This window comes from Mustela lutreola, chromosome 15 (genome assembly GCF_030435805.1).
Source record: "Mustela lutreola isolate mMusLut2 chromosome 15, mMusLut2.pri, whole genome shotgun sequence".
Classification (NCBI taxonomy): domain Eukaryota; kingdom Metazoa; phylum Chordata; class Mammalia; order Carnivora; family Mustelidae; genus Mustela; species Mustela lutreola.
The window spans coordinates 54,545,085-54,551,084 of NC_081304.1; positions in this window are offsets into that span (position 1 = coordinate 54,545,085).

Here is a 6,000-nt window from a genome sequence, read left to right on the forward strand (position 1 = left end):
GACTGGGTGATAGCAGGAAAGGCAACCAGAGTTAGCGCACGGGCCACCTAGAATCTGAGCGGCCGCATCCGGAAACAGTGTTAAGAAGGATTCTGAGGGGGCGCCTGGGTTAAGCGGCTGCCTTCGGCTCAGGTCATGATCCCAGCGTCCTGGGATCGAGTCCCGCATCGGGCTCCTTGCTCGGCAGGGAGCCTGCTTCTCCCTCTGCCTCTGCCTGCCATTCTGTCCGCCTGTGCTCACTCTCCCTCTCTGACAAATAAATAAATAAAATCTTAAAAAAAAAAAAAAAAAAAAGGATTCTGAGGTACTGTGCAGAGTGGGGCTAATGCACCCGCTCGCGGCCCCTCCTGTGTTCTTGTGGAGCCTGACCTCTTGGCATTTGGGAACTTGAATTTGCCGCCTTTGCTCTAGTACCTTCTTCTCTCTTTCTTTGCTTCAGCTGGTTTCAGTCTGACTCATCGGCGGCTCCTGCTTGGGCTGTGTTTCTGGCTCGACTTTGTTTCTGGCTCCACCGCTCTGGTTTTGGGTGTCGGGAATGCAGCTGCTCTCTCTCTCTCTGGGTTGGGCCCCTGCACATTTTCCCTACGGCCCTAGTTTCCCCCGGAGATCTCAATGAGCTCCCGGGTTTTAAGTGACATCTGAATGTCCACGAATGCCAAATTTACACTGACACTTTTGAGCTCGTCTCGAATGGCAGTGACACGTGCCACTCACTACGGGCTACGTCCATCCACGTGCGGCCGCTCAAACATAACATGACAGAAATGGGACCCTTGCTAGTCGCCCTAACACTGTTCTCCTCTCTGCCTTCTGCCATCCCGCAAAAGGCAACATCATCTGCCGGCTCTGCCGGGCCCAATCCTTGGAGTTCCCCTTGATTTCCGAGTTCCCTTTATTCCCCACGCACCCTGCACTGGCTCCCCACCCATGTCCTGTCCCTAAGGGCGGCACAGTCTGGAGGGGAGGACGCGTACAGGTTGACAAAGAGGGAGTGGGGGAGACCACGGTGAATTCATACTTGACCCTTAGCAAGCCTTTACCGCTACTGCTTCCTGTAATCCTCACCTCATCCTGGGGAGCTGCAAAACTTGTCGCACGTGACCTGGCTGGTCTAGTTCGTGCCCATGACCCCCCGAGTCCATGGGCTTGTGACAGCACCATGCCGTCTCCCCAGATGCCAGGTGTGCCATGGCCCCCTCCTCCGTGGACCCCTCCCAACACCCTGGGCCATTAGCAGGCACACAGCTGGATTCCCAGCATCCAGTCTCTTGTGTCTACCACCTCCCCGCCCAAACTTAGGATCCCTGCTATGGTGTTTCTCAAATTCACATGACCTGAGGAACCCCGATGCACGTAAAAATTCTGTTGAGGTCCCTGAGAATGTATCCAACAACCCCAGTGTGGGCTAAGAATTGAAGAGTAAACCTGGGTCCCTTGGGAGTTCCCGTAGTGCCAGCAGAACCAAGACCAGAAATGCAACGGCGGTCCCTCCATCTTCGGACGTCTGCTGGCTTCCAGGCACATCTCCTGGCCTTGTCCCCGGCCCTACTTCCTCCTGAATTAATGTTTCAGTGATGGCAGCTGTGTGGGGGGCTAAAGAGTGAGGTGTGGGGGATGGAGACAGGGGAAGCAGGGGATCCAGGTTTGCATCTGAACTCTTGTTAGTTACAAGCTTTGTAATCCCGGGCAGGTGGATCCCTTTGTGCCTCAGTTTCTCCTCTGTGAAATGGGGATTATAATAGCACACCCCCACCGGATGGTTGTGAGGGCTACGTGATTTATATATTTAAATTCACAGAGGCACGCCCATCACGGAGTTGGCACTCTGTGAACCACTGTGGGTCGTTTTCCCGATATTCTCCCGTCTTCCGTGTCTCCGACCTGTTCCCTTGGCTAGAATAGCTTTCCCCACCTTGCCGTTCTAGAAGCCTCCTACTAATTTTTCACAATCACAAGCATGCCCCGTGTCCCGTGAGAAGCCTTGCCTGACCCCATTCTTCGGCTCCCAGGGCATTCCTTCATTAACGCCCTCCTGCCTCAGGTGTTTCGTGGGGGACTGGATGGGGCTCCCCACCAAAAAAAGGAAGAAAAAAGTTGGGTCTGCAAAAATCCTTTTATTTCTCCCACCGGCCTTTGAGGCACTATGCTGGGTTGGCGGAAAATTCAGACCTGCTTGTTTCGGAATCCCTGGGTTTCCCAGGGGCCAAGTTAGGTTCATGGGAGTCTGCTCAGGCTGATGTAACAAAATACCAAATATTACATGTCAACAACAGACATGTAATTCTGACAGTTTCTGGAGGCTGGAAGTCCACGATCCAGGTTGGTTGTTTTTTGTTTTTTGTTTTTTTTTTTTTCCTCTGGAAGCTTGCCAACACCTGTCACCTGGCTGTGTCCTCTCTTGGACCGTGTCCTGGACTTGGACAGTGTGAGATCATCCCTGCTGTCTCTCTTGTGTCTTATCTCCTCAACTTATGAGGACACCAGTCCAAATGGATCAGGGCACACCCTCATGGCCTCATTTCAATTAATTGACCCCCATTTACTTACTGGCCTAATGCAGGGTCCTATATCCAAATACAGTCGCGTCCCAAGGTTACTCCAGGTCATGGCTTTAGCCCTAGAATTTGGGGGGAGCACAGTTCAGTCCATCACGTGGGGTACAGAGGAAGCTGACACATTTACCAAGGCAAATGGAGAGGAGACCATCTGGTCCTCAGTCATCAGGCCACAGGGACCTAAGATGCTTGCCATCTTGAGAAAGACCCTGGGTTCCGTCTGCCCAGAGGCCCCCAGCAGCCAGTCTTCCCCGAGTCTTACAGTCGGGGAGACTTTAAAGGTACCTCACTAGCTGCTTAAAGTGAGAGAGGGGAGATCCAAAGGAAGAAGAAGAAAATTTCAAAATAATGTGCTTTGCTGTGTTCCAAGTGTACAAAAATGACATAGATTGTTGGATGGACAGAGGGAAGGACAGATGATAGATGGGTCACGAAGCTTGTGTAGCAAATATTAACAGTGGGCTCTGAGTCCTGGGTGGATGGGTGTTCAAGGTATGTTCAAGGTAGGTTCAGTATAAATTGGTGAGGGCAGGGGCGCCTGGGTGGCTCAGTGGGTTAAAGCCTCTGCCTTCAGATCAGGTCATGATCTCAGGGTCCTGGGGTTGAGTCCTGCATCAGGCTCTCTGCTCAGCAGGGAGCTTGCTTCCCCTCTCTTTGCCTGTCTCTCTGCCTACTTGTGACCTCTGTCTGTCAAATAAATAAATAAAATATTTAAGAAATAATAAAAATAAATAAATTGATGAGGGCAAAATACTATGGTTCACATTTGCCAGCCTCCCTACAGTTTAGAAGCCTCTGGATGGATAGTGACTTCTTCTTCTTCTTCTTGTTTTAACTTAATTTTATTTTTTCAGTGTTCCAAGAGTCACTGTTTATGCACCACACCCAGTGCTCCATGCAAAAAATGCCTTCTCCTTATTGGAAACAGCAATTAGCATTTTGTCCCACTGAAAACAAGCCCCCAACCCAGGTGTGAGCTGCGGCCCTGGTGCGCCCTCTAGTGTCCAGAGAGGGCGTCGCAGCCCTGGGGACCCTTTCTCCGTGACCAGGTCCCCCACGCTGACCCTGACACCTGCAAGCAGAGCGACACGGTGGGCAGACTGTAGAAGCCTCCCAGACAATGTTTCGTTGAGGACGTAAGATGGATCTTGAAGGTGTGCTGATAATCGTAACACTTAATTTCTCCAGCCTGGAGCTGTGGGAGTACACCTGCTAGGTTGGGGGAAGGGCTAGCCTCCCTCCAACTGAGAAGAATATTCCTATAAAGCGGAGAGAGCGGTGCCTCATGGCCTCTCCCTCTGCTTCTAGGCGAGAGTTTGAATCCCTTCATTTCAGACTCTGGTTCAGATTTTACAGCTGGGACCCTAGGGAGAGAGGGCTCCCCGAGGTCTCCCTTGTAATGCTCCGGGAAGCAGATAAAGGGGGAACTGGGGGGCGTCCCAGGTACAAGGGGGCTGGGGGAGGAGAGGGTAGAGTGAGCTGTTAGGGGCTGAACTGAGGAGCACAGAGGAAAAGCTGTGTGAAGGCACAGAAAGAGGAGCCCCAGAAGACACCAACCCTGACGACCTTGACCTCGGATGTCCAGCCTCTGAAAGGTGAGGGAATTAATTTCTGTTGTCTAAGCCCCGTAGTCTGTGGCATCACTGTTATGGCAGCTGGAGCAAAGGGACACCAGGCAGGCCCTCTATGCCATCAGTGGACACCTACTGAATCCCTCCACCACGACCCCAAGTCCCTGGCACTGTGCTTGCCAGAGAAGATCCAAAATGAACAAAGCGCAGGAGGCATTCACCGTGGCCAAGCTGTAGCCTCTCAGAGCCTGGGACAGGTTGAGCCCATTTTTCTTCTCATTCTTTCTTTCTTGACTCCTGGTATGTTAAAATATGCACCAGAGTCTTAAAAACTAGTATTCTTTCATTTGAAATCGAAGTGCAATTATCATATTATGTTGTATTAATTCCAGGTGTACGATACAGTGATTCAACAATTCCATACATTTCTCAGTGCTCCTCATGCCAAGAGTGCTCTCAATGCCTTTTATCTGACCCATGGCCTCCCCTGGGCTCCCCACTTTCCTTCCTTCTGGCAAAACGGTGGTATTCTTAAAAACACAAAGGTACCTTTAACACACTCGGTGATGCAACAGAATGTTGTTATGCCCGAGAAAATGATGAGATTTATTTAAAAAATTGGTCTGCAGGACGGACGAAGATCTGCAAACAGCTTCCATAAAGGGCCACATTGTCAGAGTTCAAGGACATGTAAATAAAGGGCGTAGGTATGTGCCAATAAAGCTTTATTTACAAACACAGATGGTGGGCCGGATTTGTCCCCAGGCCTTTTCTTGCTGACCTAGGGTATGGACACCGCCATCCGGGAAGGACACCCAAGTTTAAAGTTATATGAGGGGCACCTGGGTGGCTCAGTGGGTTAAGCCGCTGCCTTCGGCTCAGGTCATGATCTCAGGGTCTTGGGATCGAGTCCCGCATTGGGCTCTCTGCTCAGCGGGGAGCCCGCTTCCCTCTCTCTCTCTCTGCCTGCCTCTCCATCTACTTGTGATTTCTCTCTGTCAAATAAATAAATAAAATCTTTAAAATTTACTTGATTTAAAGTTGTATGAAAAGTACTTCCGTTCAATCCTGCTCATGTACTGTGTAGAAATACTTATACATCTGAGTCCCTCTCTGAACCGGGAGGGAGTGTAGGCCAAAGCATCTGAATCCTATCCCTAGGCACTGATAAACCGGCCTGTTGGTGAGGCCTGTGGGCTGTGAAGTCAGGCAGGTGTGTGGACAATAAGCAATTTACTGAGCTTGTGAGCCTGCTTTCCCATCTGTGAAAGGGGGTAAGGACAGCACCTAGCAGATTTGTGAGGAGTATTAAGTGAAGTGATGCATGTGGAGTGTTAGACCAGTAAGCAAAGCCTGCAGAAGGCTCTTCCTGCCTTCGAGGGGAGGCGAGCAATGAGACAGCCCCCCGGGGAATGTAGCCGGGGATGCTAAATCTAAGAAATTCCTACTTGAGTTGTTTCAAAGTTCTTAGTGACAAGGAATTAGGGACACGTTTTTGAGAACCGGCTGAGGAACCCGAGGGCAATATAATTTGTCTTTGGAAGACTATGATTTGTTTCAGACTTTGGCTTAAGACAATCTTGAGTCGTCCGCTTCCTGCAGGGGTGGGGGAGGTAGGTCGAAAGCAGGAACACCTGAGTTAGACCCGGTGAAGACAAAATCATTGTGTACGTTCCCGTAGAACATTTTCCTCTGCTCTGGGGCCACATCCCCAGCCCAGACCCCAAGACAGCATCTTGGAGCTGTGGGGGGATAAGATTTTGTTGGTCCTTTTCGTATGCGTACACCAAGGTCTTAGCACAAGATCAAGAACCTGTATAAGCTCCACGTGTTGATTGGATAAATATGGGAATGAATATGTATGGAGAAGGTCA